The sequence below is a fragment of the Macaca nemestrina genome, chromosome 1 (genome assembly GCF_043159975.1).
Source record: "Macaca nemestrina isolate mMacNem1 chromosome 1, mMacNem.hap1, whole genome shotgun sequence".
Lineage (NCBI taxonomy): Eukaryota > Metazoa > Chordata > Mammalia > Primates > Cercopithecidae > Macaca > Macaca nemestrina.
The window spans coordinates 10938089-10963249 of NC_092125.1; positions in this window are offsets into that span (position 1 = coordinate 10938089).

Here is a 25161-nt window from a genome sequence, read left to right on the forward strand (position 1 = left end):
ATCCTCCGATCCTACAAGTTTTGAGACAAGTATTATAGTGAAAATGACTAAAACAATCTCTCCAAGAATATAACAGATTCAAATCTGAATAAGATGACCTTGGCCTATTGCCAGACATTCTGAGTTTGATATGATTTTTCTAGAAATGGGTTGTATTTTAGAAAAGAAATTACCTCAAATCTAAAGATTTCAGGGCTTGAAATTAAATGACTGCCGATGTCCTGTATGAATACTAACTTTAAACTAGCTTGAATCACATGTCTCTGTGGAGATGAGAGTTTCTTCTAGCACCTGGTAGGATGATCACTTCTGGACAAGCTCAAGAATATATGGAATTATTCATGAAACCAACATTTATTAGTGTTCCACTTTGTATCAAACGCTATTCTGGATCCTATGAAGTCCATATCAAGAATAATAAAAACTTGCCTCTACTCTTAAGGAATCTATGTTATGGAAAGGACAAACAAGGTAAAATGTAGTAATAGTGCAGTGTGGTAAAAGTGCTGCTTCATAGAAGCATCTGTTACATAAATGCACCAAATATGGCACATCTATATTGGTCACTAAATTGTTTATTTCTTCACAGCAGCCTGAGATCCATGTATTTGCTCAAAAGCCCACCAGTACCAAACTCAAATTTTCACACATCCAATTATTTTAAACATCACCCAATTAAGCAGATTTTTAGCCATTTAGAATCTGCTAGCTTCTTACATCCCGCAAAACTACACCGAATATCTGCTAGCCCTACCCGTGGACATGATAAAACCATGGGGCTAGAGCAATTTCCAAGCCACTGCTGCCCTTCCGGAGCTTTCTGACTCAGAAGTGCCCTGCCAGGCTACTGAGCAATATTGCCTAGATGCATAAACCTCCTCTTGATCCCCTCGCCCCCAGGAGTCCCCTTCCCCTACTCCTCTTCTAGATGGTGGCTCCCACACCTTACCCTCTGGAGGAATCATGCTGGGAGGTACTTTCCCTGCCTTCATACCTACTGAAGCAAAGTTGGTGCTTGCTGCTGCCACCTCCTGGCCACATATTTTTTCTTAATCAATCCTGAAATCCTCTAAGTGACTTCCTCCAGCACTTAATCAGATTAAGATGAGAGAACATAGGAAAGTTGAGGGAACGGGTGAAGTTATGATGGGTTTCCTGGAACTGAAGATTGAAAGCTAAGTAGGTGTTCTCCTGTCAAAGAAGGGGATAAGGACAATCACCACAACGGGAACAGAATGTGCAAAGTTCTGAAAATATGGTACATTCTCCGTATGACCCTAGAGGAATTCAGCGAGGCTGCAGCATCACAGGCAGGATGATGAGAAATGAGACCAGACAGGTTCACAGTAAGTAGGGCATGTACCTCATACCCAGGGGTTTATATCATTCTGGCAGCAATGGAGGCATGTGAAGCAAAGGAGTGAGTGATCACAATTGCATTTTAGAAAGATCAACCTGGCAGCAGTGCGGGAATGGTTTTGAGGAAAATAGTACTAGTAAAAGGCTGTAGAAAACATAAGCCATTATAATAATATCAGTAAGAAATTATGATGTCTTGGGCCAAGGTGTGATAGAATCTATGAAAACTATACACACACACACACACATAGTTTGTATATTTAGTTTATATTATATATCGTTTATATGTATATTATAGAATTTATTATAATATATAGTTTATTATATATTACTATATATAAACTAGATATAAGTAATATTATTAAGCTATATATTATATATAATAAACTATATCATATATCTTATACATTATAAAATACATATACATTTAAGAAAATAACTAAAAGGATTTTTTTCTAAAGAGGATAAAAGGATAATCTCCCAGAATCTGGCTTGAGCAAATGAATGCATTGTAGTGCATACACTGAAACTGAAATAGAGAATTCAGAAGGAGGCAGAGATTTTGTTGTTGTGGGGGCAATGTTAATTTCAACTTTGGACGTGTTGGCTTTGAGGTCTTTGGAGTCATTCAAATTGAACTTGCCATAAGAGAGCTGACCAGAGCTGGGGATCCGATATTCAGAAAAGAGGTCTGGGTATGAGATAGAAATTTGGGTCCTGTGTATGAACAGTAGTTGAAGGCAGATGTAATAGGAAGGTCCAAAAATAGTGATAAAATATATGAATCAAGGATGAATCCTGGGGAACAACGATATGGGATTAGTGACTCCAGGCAGAAGAACATGCAAAAGAGACGTAGGCAGAATGCTGTGTGGAAGTGAAGAGAGAAGGAGGACACAGGAAGAGGGGAGGAAAGGACAGTTTCCACAAACTATTTACAAAGTCAAACAATTTAACAATTACAAATTTAAATAATGAACTTTTGTTCTTTACTTGGAAGTGTCAAAATATTGGGATCTCATTATGTCTTGGAGCTGTGCTCTCCACAATGTGGAATGTGGTCCACATGTGTCACGATTACCTAAGGTTGTGGTCTGAAATGCAGCTTCTACTATATCTAGAAACTGTGAGTCAGTGGTCTAAGTTGGGGATCCAGAAATGTGGGTTTCTTGACTCTCCAGGCTTAGCTATGCATGTTTATCCTACTTCCTCACAAGGAGATTGAACTAAGAACCCTCTTAAAATGAGGAAAGCAATGGAAAACCAGGATTTAAGATACCAAAGCTCTTTAACCCTACTTTCTGCAAGGCACTCAGACCAAGATCATAGAAAATAGCTAACTATAAAAGAAAGACCAACCTAGCCACCAGTTTCTGAGTCCTATTGTAAAGGTAGTATGTTTGGAAAACAAAATATATTCATTTTTGGAGGCATTTTCTCGATTTTTTTAATGATAAAAAAAGACTCATAAAGTGATAATCTATGTTGACAATAAATAACAAAAGGAAATGAGAGCTTCAGCTATTCCAGTCAAGCCAGTAAAACTTAAAAGGCACACTAATTTTTAAATGGACAAAAATCCTTAAAATTTATCTTAAACCGTTCTTTCTTTTTTTTTGAGACAGAGTCTCTCTGTCGCCCAGGCTGGAGTGCAGTGGCACGATCTCGGCTCATTGCAACCTCCGCCTCCCAGGTTCATGCTATTCTCCTGCCTCAGCCTCCCGAGTAGCTGGGACTACAGACTCCCACCACTATGCATGGCTAATTTTTTTGTATTTTTAGTAGAGACGGGGTTTCACCATGTTAGCTAGGAAGATCTCGATCTCCTGACCTCATGATCCGCCCACCTCGGCCTCCCAAAATTAAACTGTTCTTTCTTAACATGATGGTTAAAGAAGAAATAAGCCATTGAATGACCAACTGCTATGATGGAAATAACACAAGAAGCTTCGTTAGTTTTAAGGACCACACCAGCCTGGGTTGTCACAGCATGCCACTGCTTATGACAATGCCTGATAGATAAGGTACCCCATAAATATAGTTGTGATAAATGGGTTTGATTAATAGTGTTCAAATATACATCTACTGTACACCAACCCTTTGGCATTGAGAAATACATTTTACCTCTCTCAGCCGATTTTCCTGGAAGCTTGTTCTAACATTACATAGCACAGTGCATGAAAAGTGACTTACACAGCATAAGCAGTTCATACATGTAGAGGCGGACTGACCTTGACGCTAAGGAGGCTTAAGTCAGGGCTCTTGCTTGCACCTACCCCTTCCAGGGCCCTGCATGAGGCCCTACCAATGAGTTAACATGGTCCTGTGTCTGTATAATATTCGCAAAAATAATAGTTTTATATTACTTGTATTTAGAAATCTCTCTTAAATGAGCTTTAGGGCCCACAAAACTCGTTGTTACCATGAATATATAATAGATATTATTACCAGCATGTGAGAAATAAATTATATATAACCTAGAGAAAGTTCTTTATACATAATTGGCTTGCAATAAATGTATTACTTTTGTGTATTTTAAGTTGTTTACTTATAACATAACATGTTATGGCAAGGTTATATGGTGGTTTATAAATACATCTAAAATAAGTTACAATCAAAGTAAGTGGGAAAAGACATCAGAACAGAAGTTTTCTAACAGAGGAATATAAATTCATACACTTTTTAGCAGTCAAGGCAAAAAAGGAACTAAAATCCAGTACTTATTCAACAGTGTCTGTAACACCATGGCAGAATAATTGCTAAGTAGAAACTCAACTATTTCCAGTGTGAAGTGAAATATTTTTCTTTAAACAAAGACTACAAATCAATGAACGATATCTTCAGGGTATGATGAGAGTATAATCAGCAACTCACATAGAAATATTAAAACCCCTATTATAAAAAAGTGTGATCATCATTACAGCCCTATCTTTTATGTGTTATAAATTATTAGTAGGTTGGGCACGGTGGCTCACGCCTGTAATCCCAGCACTTTGGGAGGCCGAGGAGGGCAGATCACCTGAGGTCAGGAGTTCAAGACCAGCCTGGCCAATACGGTGAAACCCCGTCTCTACTGAAACATACAAAAATTAGCCAGGCATGCTGGTGCATGCCTGTAGTCCCAGCTACTCAGGAGCCTGAGGCAGGAGAATCGCTTAAACTGGGGAGGCAGAGGTTGCAGTGAGCCAAGACTGCACTACTGCACTGCAGCCTGGGCGACAGAGCGAGGCTCCATCTCCCCCCCCAAAAAAATAAAAATAAAAATAAAAAATTTGTAAAAGGATGTGAAAAAAGAAAAACATTTATATGTAAATTGAGTGTTGAATAAAAGTTTGATTAGCTGAGCACAGTGGCACACACCTGTAGTCCCAGCTACTCAGGAGACTGCAGTAGGAAGATCGTTTGAACCCAGGAGGGAGAGGTTGCAGTCAGCTGAGATTGTGCCATGGCACTCCAGCCTGGGCAACAGAGCCAGATCCTCTTTAAAAAAAACTGATGGAGGAGATAGGACAGGCCAGTTGATGATGGATAACGTGCATTGTGAAATGGAGCTACATTTGGATTGTAATAATTATAGCTAAAAGAGGAAGAATTTATTGTGTAATAATGTGAGTGGGAAGGTGGTTAGAAACAGGTACAAACATTTGGGTTGGAGAAATTGATTCAGGAAGTATCTATATAAAATTATAAGAACAAACCCACCATTGTTATTTTCAAGTCTGAAATATAAAGTAGCCAAGAGGCCCTGATACTGAAGCTCAGCAACTTAAGGAATCAAAGGGCATTCCACAAGAAAGTAATGGAATACCTTTAATCCTTTAAGGGACATATTTTTGTCCTAAGAAAGCTCGATTAAAAATGTGATATTTTCTGGCCGGGCACCGTGGCTCACGCCTGTAACAGCACTTGGGAGGCCGAGGGAGGGAGATCACGAGGTCAGGAGATCGAGACCATCCTGGCTAACACGGTGAAACCCCGTCTCTCCTAAAAATACAAAAAATTAACCAGATGTGGCGGTGGGCACCTGTAGTCCCAGGTACTCGGGAGGCTGAGGCAGGAGAATGGCATGAACCCAGGAGACGGAGCTTGTAGTGAGCCAAGATCGCGCCACTGCACTCCAGCCTGGGCGACAGAGTAAGACTCCGTCTCAAAAAATAATAATAATAATATTTTCTATGCACAATATCTGAAATTGGAATCCCCTCAATCAAGGATAGGCAAATTTTCTCTATAAAAAGGCAGGAGAGTAATATCTGGGGTTTTGCAGGCCATAGAGTCTCTGTTGCAACTACTGCATAGTGGTGGAAAGCAGCCATAAACAATAAGTAAATGAAAGGTCGTGCCTGTGTGCCAACAGAAATTTATTTGTAAACACTAAAATTTACATTTGCTATAATCTTCTTGTGTCACAAAATGTTATGCTCCAAATTTTTTCAACCACTTAAAAATGCAAAAATCATTTTTAAATAGTGAACTGTTCAAAAAGAAGTAAGGCTGGATTCTGCCATTGAGACAGTTTACTAACCTCTGCACTAGATATGACTTAATGAGATTCCTTTTTCCACCCAACACAGTAATAATCTTAGTGAGTTATAATTTATAATGAACATCAAAATAGATGGCTAGAAATGAAGTTCTAATTTAGTTCAAAATGTTATTTTTTTATTTTAAACAAAACACATGGCATACCAAAAGAATAATGTATCATATCTTGAGAAAATATTTTTAATAACATGAGGTAAACTTGTTACATTCCCTGTTGGAATTTTTGGAAATAAGCACTAAGATATCTTATATGTAAATAGTCTTAGCCTTCTTTGAAATAATTTTGAAATAAAAAAGTCTCCTTCTTTTCCATCTGCATATCTATTTAAATGCCTGATTCATTCTGAGAGTATTGATTGAAGGTAATTTAACCTTTTATAAATTCTTAACTTTATAGATAATTTGATATCAGTAATATCAAAATATCAGTAATATTTGACAAAATTTGAAAGTAAAGCTCATATTACCTGAAGCTTTGCCACTCACCTTTTAAATATAAAATAAACATTCAATATTTATTTTTTACCTCTTTAATTTACATGTAAATAGTTTGTGGTTTGTGTGACAGTTCAAGAGAAATTTGAGTTCAAATGATCATTTTTGCAATTAACTATTTTAAATGATTTCCACCTAAAACTTTTAAACTTTAAAATGAAATTTATATATGCATATTTCAATTTTAAATCCTTTTTTTCCCCACATCAAGTATATTTTTGTATGTATATGGACTGATGTACCATTTCTTTAGTAGTTAGGCCCAGGCCAGCACAAGCAAATTGAATGCACATAAATTATCTAATTTACCTCAGTGACAGGAGAACATAAATTGTCAGGTAGTAGAGATCCTAAATTTCCAGTCTCCAGTACTCAATACTTCACAATCTTTCATATACCCAACAGGCAAGCTTACATTCTCTTAGAATGTCACACCTCCCTTCTGTTTCAAGAAAATAGAGTTCCCTCCTCCCATCAGAGGCTAATTCTTTCACATACGATAAGGATCTAACTCTCTCTTGCGCTTTTTCTTCAGAGTCATTCTATAGGTTATCTCTTCACTTTTCTGCGTATTTGAACTCTTACTCTCATGGAATTCTTTCTGATCAGAGGTTGTTGGTTTTGTTGTTATTCTTGTTGGTTTAGACCTCAATTAGGACCAAATTAGATTAATTATGATCCTGTTTCATTAATACTCTCATCATCCGTCCATCCGTGGGCCTATTTTAGTTAATTAGCTACTTAGTATGTTATTTTAAATAATGTAGTAAGGATACCTAATACCTCCAAGCAAAGCAAATGGCAGGATCTTGAACTACATCTAAATTTTTTATTTCCCTATCTGATGTATCAGTCTGAATTTTCTATTTATCATTTTTTCCTTTTTAAAATATATACTATTATAATTATATATAACTAAAAGTATATTTTCTTATTTTAATGTTGTTTTAAAAGTATTGTTTTCTATTCAGTCCTTTAAAACTCTTTTTTTTTTTTTTTTTTTTTTTTTTTTTTTTGAGAAGGAGTTTCACTCTTGTTGCCCAGGTTGGAATGCAATGGTGCAATCTGGGCTCGCCGAAACCTCCGCCTCCTGGGTTCAAGTGATTCTCCTGCCTCAGCTATCCCAGTAGCTGGGATTACAGGCACGTACCACCACACCCGGCTAATTTTGTATTTTTAGTAGAGACAGGGTTTCTCCAAGTTGGTCAGGCTGGTCTTGAACTCCTGACCTCAGGTGATCCACCCACCTCAGCCTCCCAAAGTGCTGAGATTACAGGCATAAGCCACCGTGCCTAGTCTAAAACTTTTACCATTTAATATTTTTTTAACCTCACATACTTATCACTTATTTGTGGTGAGAACACTTAAAACTTACTCTCAGTAATTTTCAATTAACAGTAATATATTGTTATTAACTATAGTCACCATGTTGTATGATAAATCTCTTGACCTTTACTCCTCCTGTCTAACTATTTTTTGTCTTTTGACCAACATCTCCACAATTCCTCCCCTCCCCAGCCCTTGGTAACCACCATTCTAATTTGTGCTTCTCTGGGTTCAACTTTTTAAGATTTCACATGTGAGAAAAGGTGGTATTTGTCTTTATATGCCTGGCTTATTTCACTTAACACAACTTCCTTCAGTTTCATTCATGTTGTTGCAAATGACAAGATTTTATTTTTTTTGTAAGGTTGTGTCATATTCCATTTGCATATAAACCACATTCTCTGTATCCACTCATTTGCTGATGGACACTTAGGGTGATTCTGTATCTTGGCTACTGTGAACAAAGTGACAATGAACATGAGAGTGCAGATACCTCTTTGACATACTGATTTCATTTTTTTCAATATATATACCCAGTAGTCAGGTTGCCAGATAAGATGGTAGCTCTGTTTTAACATTTTGAGGAAATACCGTACTGCTTTTCCGTAATTGCTATACTAATTTACATCCCCACCATCAATATCCCAGGGTTCACTTTTCCCCACATCCTTACCAACACTTACCTTTTATCTGTTTTATTATAGTCATTCTAACAGGTATGAAATGATATCTTATTGTGGTTTTAATTTGCATTTCTCTGGTGATTCATGGCGAGCATCTTTTCACGTATTTGTTGGCCATCTGTATGTGCCCTTTTGCGAAATGTCTATTCAGACCCCTTGCCTATTTTGTAATCAGGTTGCTCGCTTACAATAGAGCTGTTTGAATAACATATACTTTGGATATTAACCCCTTATCAGATGTATGGTCTGCAAATATTTTCTCCATTGTGTAAGTTGTCTCTTCACTCTGTTGATTGTTTCCTTGGATGTGCAGAAGCTTTTAATTTGATATAATCCCATTTGTCTATTTTTAACATTATGTTGCCTGGGTTTTTTGGGTCATATTCAAAAAATGATTGCCCAGACCTATCTCATGAAACTTGTTCCCTGTGTTTTCTTCTAATTTTAGAGTTTCAGGACTTACATTTAAGTCTTTAATGAATTTCAAATTGATTTTTGTGTATGGTTTGAGATAAGGGTCTAATTTCTTTTCTGCATGTGGATATTCAGTTTTACCAGCACCATTTATTAAAGAGACTATCCTTTCCCTATTGTGTGTTCTTGGCATCTTTGTTGAAAGTCAATTGACTGTAAATGCATGGGTTTATTTCTGGGCTCTCTATCCTGTTCCATTGGCCTAGTCATCTGTTTTTTTGTTTGTTTGTTTGTTTTTTAATGCCAGTATCATGCTGTTTTGATTACTACAGCTTTGTAGTCGATTTTGAGATCAGGTAATGCGATGCTTCCAGCTTCGTTCTTTTTGCCTGAGATTGCTTTGACTATTAAGGGTCTTTTGTGGTTCTATACAACCTTTAGAATTTGTTTCTATTTTCATGAAAATGTTTTTGGAATATTGATAGAGATTACAATTAATCTGTAGATCCCTTGGGGTAGTAAAGACATTTTAATAATATTAATTCTACTAGTCCATAAGCATGGTATATTCTTCTATTTCTTGGTGTCTTCTTTAATTTCTTTCATCAATGTGTTACAATTTTTCAGTATACATATCTTTCACCTCTTTGGTTAAATTTATTTCTACTTATTTTAAGCTATTTTAAATACCTATTGATTTATTTTTCAGATAGTTTGCAGTTAGTGCATGGAAATGCTGCAAGTTTTGTGTGCTGTTGTAACTTGCAACATTCATTTGTTAGTTCTAGCAGTTTTTTGGAGGAGTCTACCATTTTCCATATACAAGATTATGTCATCTGTAAACAGAGACTTTTTTTTCCTTTCTGATTTGGATGTCTTTGTTTGTTTTGCCTAATTGTTCTGACTAGGACATCCAGTACTACGTTGAATAGAAGTGGTGAGAGTGGGCATCCTTGCCTTGATCCTGATCTTAGAGGAAAAGCTTTCAACTTTTCACCATTAAGTATGATGTTATCTGTGGGCTTGTTATATATGGCCTTTATGGTATTAAGTTACATTCATTCTGTACATAATTTGTTGATAGTTTTTATCGTGAAAGGATGTTGAATTTTGTCAAACGCTTTTTCTGCATCTACTAAGATGATCATATAATTTCGCCCTCTATTCTGTAAATGTGGCATCACATTTATTGGTTTGGGTTATGTTTAACTCTCCTTATCTCCCAGGAATAAATCTCACTTGATCTTGGTAAATGATCCTTTTAACGTGCTGGCCAATTCTATTTACTATAGTTGCTAATGATTTTCAGATCTATGTTCAACAGGGACATTAGGTTGTAATTTTCTTTTCTTGTAGTGTCCCGTCTAGCTTTGGTATCAGGGTAATACAGGCCTTATAAAAACAGTTTGGAAGTATTTCCCCCTCTTAAATTTTCTGGAAGACTTTGAGAAGGATTAGCATTAGTTCTTTAAAAGTTTAAGCCATCTGGTCCAGGGCTTTTCCTTGATGGTGGTTTTTATTACTGATTGATCTTCTTACCCATTTTGGTCAGTTCAAATTTCTTCATGATTCAGTTTTGGTAGGTTGCGTATTTTTAGGAATTTATTCATTTATTTTAAGTTAACTAATTTGATGACATGTAATTGTTCATAGTAGTCTCAGGATTCTTTGTATTCTTGTGGTATCATTCGCAAGGTCTCCTCGTACATTTCTCATTTTATTTGTGTCTCTTCTCTTTTTGTTTCTTAGTCCAACTAAAGTTTTATCAATTTTGTTTAGGTTTGAAAACATACGTTTCATTTCATTGAGCTTTTCTGCTGTTTCTATTTATTTATTTGTTTCTGCTCTTACCTTTGTTGTTTCAATCTTTCTACTAACTTGGGTTTAGTTTGTTCTTTTTCTAGTTCCTTGAAGTATAGTGTTATATTGTTTTAGAGCTTTCCTTTTGATGTAGGTGTTTACAGCTATAAGCTTCCCTCTTCAAACTGTTTTTGCTGCATCGCATAAATTGTCTTGTGTTTACATTTCTGTTTGTCCCAAGGTATTTTTTAATTTCGCTTTTAATTTCTTCTTTGACCCATTTGCTGTTCAGGAGCATGTTTTTAATTCCCACGCATGTGTGAATTTTCCTAATTTCTTTTTGTTGTTGATTTCTAGTTGCATGTCATTGTGGTTAGAAAATATACTTGATATGATTTCAATCTTCTTAAATTTGTTAAGGCTTGTTTTGTGACCCAACATATGATCAGTCTTAGCGAATGTTTCAGGTGCACTTGAGAAGAATGTGTATACTGCTGCCGTTAGTTGGAATGTCCTGTATTTGTCTATTAGTCCATTTGGTCTAAAGTGTAGTTCAAGTCCAATGTCTCCTCCACCTAAATTATAGAGCTAGCATTTTATTGTGTTTCATTGTAGCTTACACATATTGACTACCTGTATAATATTCCATTGTAAGAATTTATCACATTTTTATTCTTCCATTTTTCCATTTAGAAGAATGAAGTTATTTATAGTTTTTTGCCATTATAAAAACATTTCTATCCACATTCTTACATGTCTCCTATCAGTATATGCAAGAATTTCTCTTGAATATGTTCCTAGATATGGAATGGTTAAACCATAGCATATGTGAATCCTGACTTCAGGCAGCAATATCAAAATGTTTTCATAGTGGCTGCATCTACCACTTTCCCAACAGCAGATCCTGTGGATCCACATCTTTTCCTATGCTTGGTATGGACATAATTTCTCATTTTTTCCAATAGGAGGGCCATAAAATCATTATTTAATTATAGTCTTGAATTGCATTCCTCTCATGACCAATAATACTAACTTTTCTCCATATATTTCTTAACATATATTTTTGTGAAATGTCTGCTTATATCTTCTGCTAACGTTGCTGTTGTATTATTTGTGCTTATATTTTGTCAATACTAATTTAATTGTGTGTGTGTTGTGAATTCTTTTTGAGTTTGCAACTTAGAGTTGAAATTCACTTAATTTCAAAATTAACTTTGGATATACAAAAGGGATTAATTTAATATTTTAAGTTTAGAAATCTTCTATTTTATAGAAAATTCATTTTATGCCTTGTTTAAGACACTGCTCATATACTGAAGTCTAAAAGTACTCACGTTTTTTCAGTGCTTGAATGTTATATTTTTTACATTTATTTCTAAATCTGTACAGAGAAGATTGTTCTAAATGGTGTGAGGTAGAAATCCAGTTTCAACTTTTTTCATGTAAATTATTTCTTCCTACTCAATACAACTCAATACATACATGCATTGGTCATTTTCTGGAATCCATTATGGTGCTAAGTTTGCTTATTGTGAGCCAAAACCACACTGTCATATTTGCCAACACTTCATAAAAGTCATGGTAACTGTTCTAATTCTTCCACACACACTCTCTCCCTCTCTTACTTCTAGGCCATTCTGCAATTATCTTCTTAAATTCCCTGACAAATCCTGTTTCAAATTGCATTGAGTCCAGAGATCAATTTAAAAAGAAATAGCATCTCTATAATTTAAAGTCTTTCTATATATATACATGGTTTACCTCTCAATTTATTTAGTCTTTTTCTCAATAATCCTTTTGTATCTCTCAATAATGCTTTTGTAATTTCTACAGGAAAGGTCTTCAACATATTTTGTTAAATTAATTCCTGGGTATTTCATATTAAGTCGTAGTCTCATAATGGTGCCTCCTTTTTAATTATACTTTCTAGTAGTTTATTGCTGATATATACATATATATAAATTTATTAGTGTTTCTATATTAATCATATATCCTACCAGTATTGCAAACCCTCATTCTTTCAAATAACATATCTATGTATTCTTTATGATTTTCCACGTAAAGTTAAATATAGACACAACTAACTTTGAGGCTTTCTTCTTTACTTTATAAAGTATTTAGAGCTATAACGTTCTATCTTCATACTACTTTATAGCCCTTCCGAATATCGATGCATACTTTTTTTTTTTTTTTTTTTTGAAACGGAGTCTCGCTCTGTCGCCCAGACTGGAGTGCAGTGGTGCGATCTCAGCTCACTGCAAGCTCCGCATCCCAGGTTCACGCCATTCTCCTGCCTCAGCCTCTCGAGCAGCTGGGACTACAGGCACCCACCACCATGTCCAGCTAAGTTTTTGTATTTTTAGTAGAGACAGGGTTTCACCCTGTTAGCCAGGAAGGTCGAGATCTCTTGACCTCGTGATCCGCCCGCCTCGGCCTCCCAAAGTGCTGGGATTACAGGCGTGAGCCACCATGCCTGGCCGATGCATACAGTTTTAACTATCATTCAGTTTTAAATATTTGTTTAATTTTCATGATGATTTCTTCTTAAATTCATGCCTTAGTAAGACAGCTTTTTCTAACTATTCAGTGATTTTTAAGTTTAATTTTCATTTTCTCTCAATTATTTTGTGATCAAAGGTGATGATCTGTATGAAATTTATTTTCTGAAATATAAATTGCTTTTATGTCTTAATATCTAATCAGTTTCATAAATATTTCACGTGTGCTTAAAATAAAATGTGCATTCTTTCATTGTTGAATGCATAAATCTCTTTTATACCCTTTCAATTCTATTTTTAAAACACATAGTCCATATGCTCTAATATTTCTGCTTCTGTTCAAATTTGTAAACCAGCAGTATTTTTAACTGACTGTGCTCCTCCAACGTCTTGTTATTTGACCCATCAGCACATTTTATTCCAGGAGATAAAGTGTGGAATCTGTGGAAATATGTGTCTGTGTTTCTGTGGAATGGGGAAAGATTTATTGTGGATTTTATTGCCTGAATAGCTGCAGGAAAGAGACCAGCAACTTAAGATTACCTTAACAAACATATTAAGAGACATAAGAAAATTGGAAACAAGAAATTATGGCAGCTACTCTTTCAAGCATATGCATGGGACAGACGAGCCCAAAGGTACCCTTAGGTACCCGTGTATACTGCTAAGTACACATGACCTACCAGAGAAATACTTATATTCTGTAAAAACTCTTAGGTCCAGTTCCATCCTTTGTTCCCACAGGAAGAAGCAGCCACAAGAGGATTACTCTTAGACCTGTGCTTCACAAGAGGCAAGTCAATCCCTATGGCACCATGAGAAAATGCAGATTTTCCTCCAGGAGGCCCTGGTGAAGCCTGAGATTCTGCATTTCCACAACCTCCTAGATGGTGCTTGTATGTTGCTGGTACTAGACCACACTTCAGGTAGCCCAGGCTACATTAAAATCCTCCAGTTTGGAGAAGGAGAGTCAGAAAGCAACTGTATCTAGTTATTGACCACTGGTTTTCTGCTTTTTCTCATTTTCTCACAGTAAGAAAATGAGGGCTTCTGCACCATGCCAAATTTATTCCTGAGAACACCTGGACTAGAACTGTTTAGAGCAAATGTAGAGGCCAGCCTTATTTGTTCCAAGGTAGGGTCAAAGGAGAAACAAATGCTTCCAAAAATTCTTTTATTTTACACAACACAGAAGTGCAGAGTTGACTCCTGCCCTAAGACAAAGCCAATACTCTACAAATATGTACATAAAATCTTTCTCTTTCTCTCTCTCTCTCTAAACACACATACATACAACACACACACACACACACACACACACACAGACACCATCACCACCACCACTACCGCCACCACATATTTCTGACATTTTCTGTTTTTCCTTTCTACTTTCTCAGGGCAAATCTTGTGGGAAGGAGAGAGAATGCATACTAGCTCTTTACCTTGGTCAGGACCCACTGGCTTTAAACAGTGTAAACAGACAAATAAATAAAAATAATGTCTTAGATTTCAACATCTATGACTCATCTCCTCAACCCTTTTACAGTCAACCTTCACATGAGTTGTCTATATTACTTGCCTCCCAGTTTTTGCCTGTGAATCACTTCTTAATTCATTGAAGCAGGTTTTTAAATCCACCAACCCACTAAAAGAGTGCTAGCAAAGATCGCCAATAACTACATGTCAGAAGAACACCATACAATATTTTATTATAATGATTAAATGTGAAAGCTCTGTATTTAGATTACTGGGTGTGGAGCATTGGTGAGGATTAAAAGAATTGATGCAAATAAAAACTCTCTAAACAGTGTCTGATACATAATAAATACTTTAAAATATCGACCAATATGATCTGACTTCACTTTTTGTCATCATTCAACCCTGTTGTTTTGTCTTCATTCAATGATTGAAATATTCCCCTTTTGGTTTCTGATAACACGTTCTTCTGGTTTTCTTCTGACCTTTCTGGTTATTTCTTCTCTTTCTATTTTTAAGGTTCATGCTTCTCTAACTGGCCTTTGGATGCTAAAGAACTACAAGTCTAGTTTCTATAATCTCTTTTTATTTCACTCCGAATGGGCTTCTGTAAATGATCTCATCTGCACCTGTAGCTTCAATTACCACATCTACATAAATGACTCACATTTATTTTTATTCCAAGCCCAGACCTCTCTTTGGACCATCAGACACATTAATGAACTGCATATTTGATATGCCTTGTGTGAAGTGACGTCAGCATGTCGAATTCAGCATGTCCAAAATCAAACCCATCATCACCCCTCACTCCAAATCTGGAGTTCTTCTGAAGTTCCCTGTGTCCATGAGAAATGATTCTTGTGCAAGCCAGAAACTCACATCAACATAAACCACCAAGTGCTATTGCTCTTACCCCGATGTACCTCGAGCATCCACCCTGTTATCTCCATTTCCACACCACCTACTGTAAATGTCTGTCTTCTGTGGCTTCAACTCTAGAAATAGCTTCTTTACTATCTACACACAACCAGTTTGGATGCCTAACAAACTTTACACCACAATATAATCAGAATCATCTTTTCAAAACATAAATCTGATGATACATCTCTCTTCAAATCCATCAAAGGCTTTGTGGTACAATTTGGTAGGCAAAAAAAATGTCTTAACTTTGCCTATGAACTTCCACATGATCTAGCCCCTACTTTCCTCATTAGCATGAGCTGAAAACATGCAAGTTTGTTCTCTCTGATTCAGTCACATCATTTACTTCATCACTTCCTTTTCTTTTTTCCATTTCTCCCTCACAGGGTCATTGCATATGCTATCCCCCATGTCTGCAATATTTACTCTCCTCTCTTGACTTAGTTAGTACCTGCTCATACTTCTGATCTGAATTCAAACTCTTTCTCAATTCAACTCTTTCTCTGTTAAAGCCTTCCTTAACCTTAAAACCAGTTCAAATCACCCAATATGGGCTCAAATTGCTCTATGTAACCCTCAGTGTAGCATATTGTGACCACATGTCTCAATTGCAATTTTACCTTTGCTTACATGATTATGGGATTTGCATGATATCTTTTCTCAGAGGAAAGTTCTGTTTAGGCAGAAACCATCACTTTTAACAAGGGACATGGCAGTTAGTATGTTTTCAGTAAATACGTGTTGAATAAAATGTTATAAAATAAAATACAATTAATATGTGTGCATTCCAAATAGCAAGACTGCATTAATTGCAAGAAGGATTACCAAGTTATAACTGAAACTTAACAGGACTGGTTTTAGGGCTGATTCTGGTCCAGCCTTTCCATGGGCTCTCTCTACTTTCTACTACCATGTGGTTTTAATTCTAGATAGATAGATAGATAGATCTCTAGCTCTAGTCTCTTCTTTTTTTCCTTTTCCTCCTACACTATCATGCTTTATGCCTTCTCTTCCTTTTCTACAAGAGATTGGTTTGACATTGGAAAGTAATCAGTGTACTATCACACTGTAAAATAAAAAGGACAAAAATCATATAATTCTTTTAATAGCTGCAAAATTATTGATAACATTTAGTGCATATTTATAATAAAATTTCTTAACAATTTAGAAATAAAGGGATATCCTTTATTGTGATAAAGATGAACCACCACAAACTCTATAACAAACATTATGTCAATAATGAAATCAATAACTTTTCCTCATTATATTGGAAATGAGACAAGCATGCCTACTGTCACCAATTATATTCAGCTTTGTATTGGAAGTCCTAGCCACTGAGATATAATAAAAAGATAAAACCATCAAAACAAATATATACCTTCTTATTTATGGATTATTAAGAAAATCCAAAACACAGTCATGCACCACATAACGATGTTTCAGTCAACAACAGACAACATACACAACAGTGGTCCCATAAGATTATAATAGAGCTGGAAAATTCCTATTACCTGTTGATGTAATAGCTATCATAACTTAGTTACGCAACTTATCACCTATTCTATGTTTAGATATTTACATACACAAATACAGCCATCCATTGCTTAAAACAGGAATCCTTTCTGAGAAACATGTCGTTGGGTGATGTTGTTGTTATGCAAACATCACAAAGTATACACAAACCTAGATGGTATGACCTAATATACACCGAAGCTGTATGGTATAGTCTATTGCTCCTGGGCTACAAACCTGAATGGCACGTCCGTACTGAATACTGTAAGCAATTGTAACACAATGCTAAGTATTTGTGTATCTAAACCCAGAAAAGGTGTAGTAAAATGTCTTTTATACTGTATGTATAATCTTAAGAGACCACTCTTACATATGCAATCCATCATTGACTGAGATGCAGCACATGACTATACTTGACATTCTCAGTTCCTCAACTTATCTGCCTGATACAACCACTTCGTGGTGACCACCTTTCTGTGGGAAAGCTAGACACAACCTACTTGATTTGACCCACTGACTCCCCTACCTGACATGGACTGGGGAGTTTTGCCACAGTAACCACCCTCAGACACACTGTGACTCCATGGAGCTCGTGCCGGCTTGATGGAAACTCACCAATTAGAACTCCCCATGCATGGGTAGTTAGCTTGGATAATGCCCTGGATCCCAATAAAGTTTTAGTCCCTTGCTCTGTCTCTTGCTCCCCACTCAATGGCTGAATGCGTGTGTCTCAGATAGCGCCCCTCTTCCTGCTGCCTTGCGAGATGTGCTGCCCTCTGCTGGCTGGGGTCTGTAAGGAAAACCATGCTTCTGTTATTTCATGTGTTTTGCTCAGTTGCCTGCTCTGTGTCTTGCCTAACACACACAGCCAGACGTAGCTTCTCTGGGTCAGGACTCTTGCAGAGAGTGGCTAGGACAAGAGCCACCAGAGGGTCTGCCAGTTTAAACAAGCTTCCTATGAAAGAGACGCCTGGTCATTGGTCAGACACTTGGGCCTTAGGCCATCCACCAGAATAAAGAAGTATCCTACAAAGGCACACTCCTTCATTGCTAAATCCTAAACGCCCTGCATAGGGATGGAGCTTACTGCCACTCTCCAGAGAGAACTCAAGATCAAATTAGAGGAAAACACAACAGAAACGGTTTTGTCTGATAATATAGCTAACCAATTTTCAGTGGTGTATCCATGTTTCGTTTTCCTTTCATTCATTTTTAGCCTACCTTTGTCTTTATATTTAAATTGAGTTTTTTGGAGGTAACATATATTTGTAACTTCTTTCTTATCTAATCTTGCAATCTCTACTTTTAAATAGAGCATTTAAACCATTTAAATTTAATTTATCGTATTGCCATTTGCTTTCTATTGGCCCAATTTTTATTTTTTCACTGTTCCTGCCTTCCTTTGGATTAACTGGGTAATTTTTGTGATTTCATTTTACCTCCACTATGGGCTTACTAGTTAGATCTTCTTGTTTTATTTTTTATAGTTGCACTGGGGTTTACAACATACATCTTTAACCTATCAAAATCCACCTTCAAATAATATTAAGTCATTTCACTACAGGTTAGGAGCATTACGACGTTATGCTTCCATGCACCCGATCCTATCTTTTGTATTATAATGTTGCACATTTCATTTTTGTACTTGCTACAGCTCACAATGCATTATTGTTAATATTTTTTCCTTCAATACTGTAAAAGCGTCACCCAATTTTCTGTTGGCTTGCTTAGTTCCTGATAAGTCTGCCCTCATTCATACCTCTGTTCCCTTTCTGTAATACGCCCTTTTTCTTGAGCTACATGTAAGACTTTTCTCTTTATTGCTAGTTTTTAGAAATTTGATTGTGATTCTCCTGAATTTGTTGTTATTTTTCTATATGGGGTTTCTGAGCTTCTTGAATCTGTGATTTTACAGTTTTTGTTAACACTGGTAAATTTGGGACTATTATTTTTAAAACTATATTTTCTTAACCTCTTGTGCTGGTACTCCAGCTTCATAAATGATTGCCTGTTTTATATGCCATTGAGAATTGGTTTACTTTTTTTTTTTTTTTTTTTTGAGACAGAGTCTCACTCTGTGGCCCAGGCTGGAGTGCAGTGGCGCGACTTCACTTCAATCTCTACCTCCCAGGTTCAAGTGATTCTTTTGCCTCAGCCTCCTGAGTAGCTGGGATTACAGGTGCCCACAACCACACCCAGCTAATTTTTGCAATTTTAGTAGAGACAGGGTTTTGCCATGTTGGCCAGGCTGGTCTTGAACTCCTGACCTCAGGTGATCCACCCACCTCGCTTCCCAAACTGCTGGGATTACAGGCGTGAGCCACCGTGCCCAGCTGCCAAAAGGTATTTTTAAATGGAAAATTAATTAATAACAAAAAGGAAGAAAAAAAGAAAACCATAGAAATAATACAAATAGTTTACAAAGGATTTTCAAAGGAAATATTTGAAAATCTATACACAGTTGACCCTTGAACAACACAGGTTTGAAAGTGCAGGTCCACTTACATGCAGATTTTCTTCTGCCTCTGCCGCCCCTGAGACAGCAAGATCAACCCCTCCTCTTCCTCCTCCTTCTCAGCCTTCTCAATGTCAAGACAAAGACGATGAAGATCTTTATGATGCTAAACTTCTACTTAATGAATAGTAAGTGTATTTTCCCTTCCTTGGGATTTTCTTCGTAACATTTTCTTTTCTCTCACTTACTTTGTTATAAAAAATATAGTATACAATGCATAACGCATAAAAAATAGGTGTTAATCGACTGTTTATGTTATTGGCAAGGCATCCGGTCAATAGCAGGCTATTAGTAAAGCTTTAGGGGAATCAAAAGTTATATTTGAATTTCTTACTGTGTGGGAGGTATATTCCATTCTAGCCCCCAAAAAAGAGACTCAAAGGCTGTAACCGGGCTATCTGCTTTTCCACCCTGTCCTGGCTGGAGCTCATCCCTTTCTCGCCACTGAGAAACGGCCTTTGAGCATCCTAATAACGCTTTGGCACTTTCCTTACTTAATGTCTTCATACCTAATTTTACTTCTTAAACTTTTCATATACAGAAGCTGAATGGGATTATGGCGTCGCCACAAAGAAATATAAAAGCTTACAGCCCATATCCCATTTTCATGTGGTAGGGCACAGTCTAGTCTCAAATTTACACTGAGATTGCACCTCACCTTAATGATAACTTTCGTGCAAATATTATATTCATATACTAATCAGAGTTTTATTATCTCACAATACCTCCCTCCACATTGCCCACTGGAAATGTGATCTTATAATAACAGGCAAGATCATTGACCACATTAATATGCCATATTCATTTCTTCTTTATCTAAATGTGTGCGATGGTACCGAATAAGAAAATACTACTGTTTTTATACCTAGAAATTAAAGCATAATTCCCAAAGAAAGCATGACCCTTAGAGAAACATAGGATTTACGTGCCCTGGAGTTGTTGGCTTGGTTTGTTTTTGTTTTTGCCTTTAAGAGTGGTGTATCATTGTCTATTGCTATTGTATCAAATTACTGCAAATTTAGAAGCTTAAAACCACATGAATGTATAATCTCAGAACTTTGCAGGTCAGAGGTCTGCATTGGCTTGAATGATTTCATTACTCTGGGTGTCAGCCAGCCTGGGCTCTTATCTGGAGGCTCCTGGGGAGAATCCACTTCCAAGTGAAACTAGGCCTCATAAAACTTAGAAACTAGGCCTCATATAGAGAAAAATTAACACCAGGTGGCTCTGGATAGGGTCCCACCCTGCCTCGATAGGGTCCCACCCTGCCTCGATAGGGTCCCACCCTGATAGGGTCCCACCCTGCCAATTCCGGGAAACAACCTCATGGGGTCCCACCCTGCCAATTCCGGGGGTCCCACCCTGCCTCGAAGTTCCCGGAATCAGCAACTCCAAGAAAAAACCTCATAAGGTCCTGCTCTAACCAATTAGAACAAGACACCTTGCTCAGGCCATAGCTAGACCCAATTACCACGCGCCTAAAGCTTTGTTTGAATTTCGCGCCTTAAGCTGTGTTTGAACTTGTGTTTGCCTATATAAACAACCTGTAACAAGCACTCGGGGTCCCAGGGCCAACTTAGAGCTTGGGATCCTAGCGCGCTAGTAATAAATAACTCTCTGCTGTGAATCTCGTGTCGGTGATCCTTCGCGGCGACCCCTGCCCAGGAAGGAATCGACAGTTCGGTTCCAACACAAGCTGCTCATTCAGGTTGTTGGCAGAATTCAGTTCCTTGCCGTTACAAGGCTGAGGTTCCATTTTTTTTTTTTTTTTTTTTTGCCTGCAGCTGTCACCTGGGAGCCTCTCCCAGCTCCTCCACGCAGCCTGCATTCCTTGTCCTATTGACCTGTCCATCTTCAGACCAGCAATGGCACAGGGCTGAGTTCTTTTCATGCTTTGGATTTCTCTGACTTCCTCTTTTGCTGTATCTCTTCCACTCCAGAGAACCAGAGGAAGTTCTCTGTTTCTGATGACTCCACTGATTAAATATGACCTACCAGGAGAATCCAGGATTTTCTCCCTATTTTAAGGTCTGGGACCTTATTTATATTTGCTAAGTCCTTTTTGCCCTGTTAAGGCAACATATTTGAAGTTTCCAGGGATTAGGGCATTAACTTCTCTTGTTTTGGGGGGAGTGGAGAAGGGTGTATTTTGTTCACCATAAGTGGACACATATTATTAGTCTTATTCTAAGCATGTAAATGTTTGATATAGAATAGGAAAGTTAGTGAGGCCACAGGAGAAACTAAGAATGAGGCTTGGAAGGAAGACAATTATTACACTTGGAGGTCCCAGTGATACAATGATAGAGGCAGGCGGCAGGGAAATTCTAGGTAGAAAAGGGCGTGTCCCTGACAAAATCCCACCTTCAAGCATGATACCACGGCCCAAAGTGAGAACTTACATCCCTGTTTTCCCACTTGAATGTTACCTTTTCCAAAACCATCCATGGCCTGCCCCACCCCTCATCCTGTGCCCATAACAATCCCAGAACTCAGTCGGCAGAGAAGAGAAGTCACTGGACATCAGACACTATGGCTGGATGTCAGAGAGAAGTAGCTTGACTTGAGAGGGACGGTTTGAAGGCGTAGCTTCAGAGAGGACTCTGGCCGGGGACAGCCAGACTTCAGGGGAAGGTTACCTTCCCACTCCGTCCCCTTTTCAGCTCCTCTTCCTGCTGATAGGCACTTTCATCAGCAATAAAATCCCTCATATTTACCATCTTCCATTTGTTTGTGCAACCTCATTCCTTTTGGATGCTGGACAAGTACTTGGGCCACAAATGTGGGTACAAAAGGCTCTCACACTGACCCTTTGCTCTTGCTGGTAGAAGGCAGCTGCCTCACATGAAAAGGCAGAGGGTCCACTGAGCTGTTAGCACTTAAGTTGTCCATGGATGGCCAAGCTAAAAGAGCACTGGAACACTTCCTCTGGGACCTCAGGAGCCGCGGGTACCTCCCAGATGCTGGGGCAGGGCTGGTACAGAGTTGGCTCAAGCTGGCGTCCAAAAGCACTTGTCCCAGGTCCTGCACCTGCTCACCTGTGTGTTCCCTCCCATGAGGGGTGGAACACAACAGGTTTGAGTGGGTGGAGTCTGTCCCTGCTGGTGCCAGAATGGCCAGCTGACTCCAGCACTCATGTACTCCAGTTCCTGCCTGCAAAGGGGTCAGAAAACGATCCTGCTTCACTAGAGCATCTTGAATCTGTAGTTTTACAGTTTTTATTAATCTTATAAATTTGGGAGCATTATTTTTAAAACTATATTTTCTCTGCCTCTCATGCTGGTGTTCTAATTTTATAAATGATTACCTGCTTGATCTCCCACAGCTCACTGAAGATTGGTTCACTTTCTGTTTACCTTTTCATCTTTCTAGCTTCATTTTGGATAGTTTACCTTGCTATGGCTTTATGTTCACTGATCCACAGTGCCTAATGTGTTGTTAACCCTTCAATGTGTTTCTTATTTCAGATAATGTATTTCTGACATTATCTGAAGAGGGAGTCATTGCACACCAGTGTCACAAAGGAAGCACCAGGTTTTGATCTGGTAGCAGAAGACAAGACAGGAAACAGTCAGTACCAGAGCCTTTACTGAGGTTTTGGTGGGAAAGGCAGGGCAGGGCAGGGAAAAGAGTTTTGGGTTGGTTAGTCTGAATTAATTCCAGCAGGATTGGGGCTGTAGGAGTGGTCCTAGTGGCCTGTACCTGGCCCTGGGATGATTTAGGATGGGGGAAATATTGGCTTGATGTGTGAAGGTTAGATAAGGGGATTGTTGGGACTATCGACTCAGGATTGAGTGTTTTACATATAATGGATTTGCTCTTAGGCAATTTGTTCTTATCTTTAGGAATTAGCTAGCCCTGGGAAGGGCAGTCTTTCCTTGTGTCTGTAAGGCCCTCAAATGCTAGATCATCAAGAATACAAAAAAGTAAGAAAATACAGTTAATATAATTGGTCCTGTGATAAACAGATGCCAAATTGACAAATACAGAATTGAAGAAAACCCATAGCAGTCTGTTAAGAATGAACCTTCTCCCATTCTGTGGGTAAAAGCTATTGTTCCTCACCATCCTTCCAAAGGAGTGGGCCCTTAACTCAACGTCAGAAAGAACACTTGCTAGACATGAAGCAGTCTTTGTTTATACATGCCCAACCAGGTAGATTTGGGGCCTTCTATTATATTGTACCTGAATCATCAAACCTCGAATATTGTGGGCTTGATAGAATTTGCAACTTAGAACTACCTATTTTGTACCTACTAAGTGATATGAACTATGCTAGTTCCTTTCATTGGCTTGATCTCTTTTTACATATCCCATCTAGTCTCATTATTTTGCTGGTATGTATGGTGGTCCTGCCTGCTGGTTCCCAGACCACAACCTGATAGCAAAACAACAGACTATTTTCAACTTATCCTGAGTTACACAACAATGACCATATGACATCATATTATTACAATTGGTTATTGGGAAATACAACATCCGAAAGAACATTCAGTCCATTTTAAGCAGTTTTTGTCTACTACATGTTCTCAAGTAGGTGTGGGGTTTACAGCTGTATTACAGCCAAATTGTTCAAATTAATGCAAGTAAAAAAGGAGGAGAGGATATATCAGCTTTGGCTATTGATGATCTCTTTCATTTTACACAAAACACAAATGAAAGATATTAATGGTGGATAAATATAAATAAACAAAAAGAAAGAAAGAGGATGTTTCCTATAGCTGATTATTAGGTATGAGATACTCTAAATAATCAGAAGTTAACATCTTTTACATCTGACACTGCCTTCTTTTGTCACTATACACAATTTTTCATGGATTTGAAGAATTTTATCCTAAGCTTATTTAAAGACCAAACATTCAGTGCAGCATCCTCATCTAGATGCCTATGTGTAAAGATTATTTATAAAATACACTCTAGGTGTCTAAGCAAACACCATTCATTTTTTAAAAGAGCTGATTGTAATTTGAGGAATCAGGGTGATAACCAAAAGCAATACCATTTCTGGCTTCTGAAACTATAAAATTAGCTAGGTAATGACATTCTTCTCAGCTGATTAATTTTTTTTTTCTAGCTGGGACATCTGCTGTCATTTGAAAACTGTCCAGTGTGAATATCTGAAGCAGATGGGAACAGCATGGAAGATGTCAGATTTGCTTGTGGTGTGAGTAATATTTGCTTTTTCTGGACAAGGTTTTCTGCAGAAAAGGGGTTGCTATTTACTTTCCATTTTAGTCTTAGGCAGTGGTCAGTAATGACAGGTAAGAGTAAACGTGGCATCTGGGAAGAGGTGCTGACTTCCTAGAAGTAAGGTCCTCTAGGCTGCTGCTTAATGCTGCTTTTATGCTCACATGTTGTGTGATTAAACACTTGGTGAGGCCCTGGGGCTGCCAGCTGGACATGATTTGACACCCTTATTAATCTTGAGAAATGTTCTCACTTTCATCCAATTAGAAAAGTTCTGGAAAAGCCCCCGTGCCATGCGGCTGTGTGGCTTCCAGTAGATAATGCCAGTTGGCAGTTATCTTTTCATTAACTGGCCTGAGTGTTTCAGGATAGCTCCTGTTTTCATTAGCTGTTCTGAATATTTCGGGATAGCTCTTGTTTGTTGTAATTT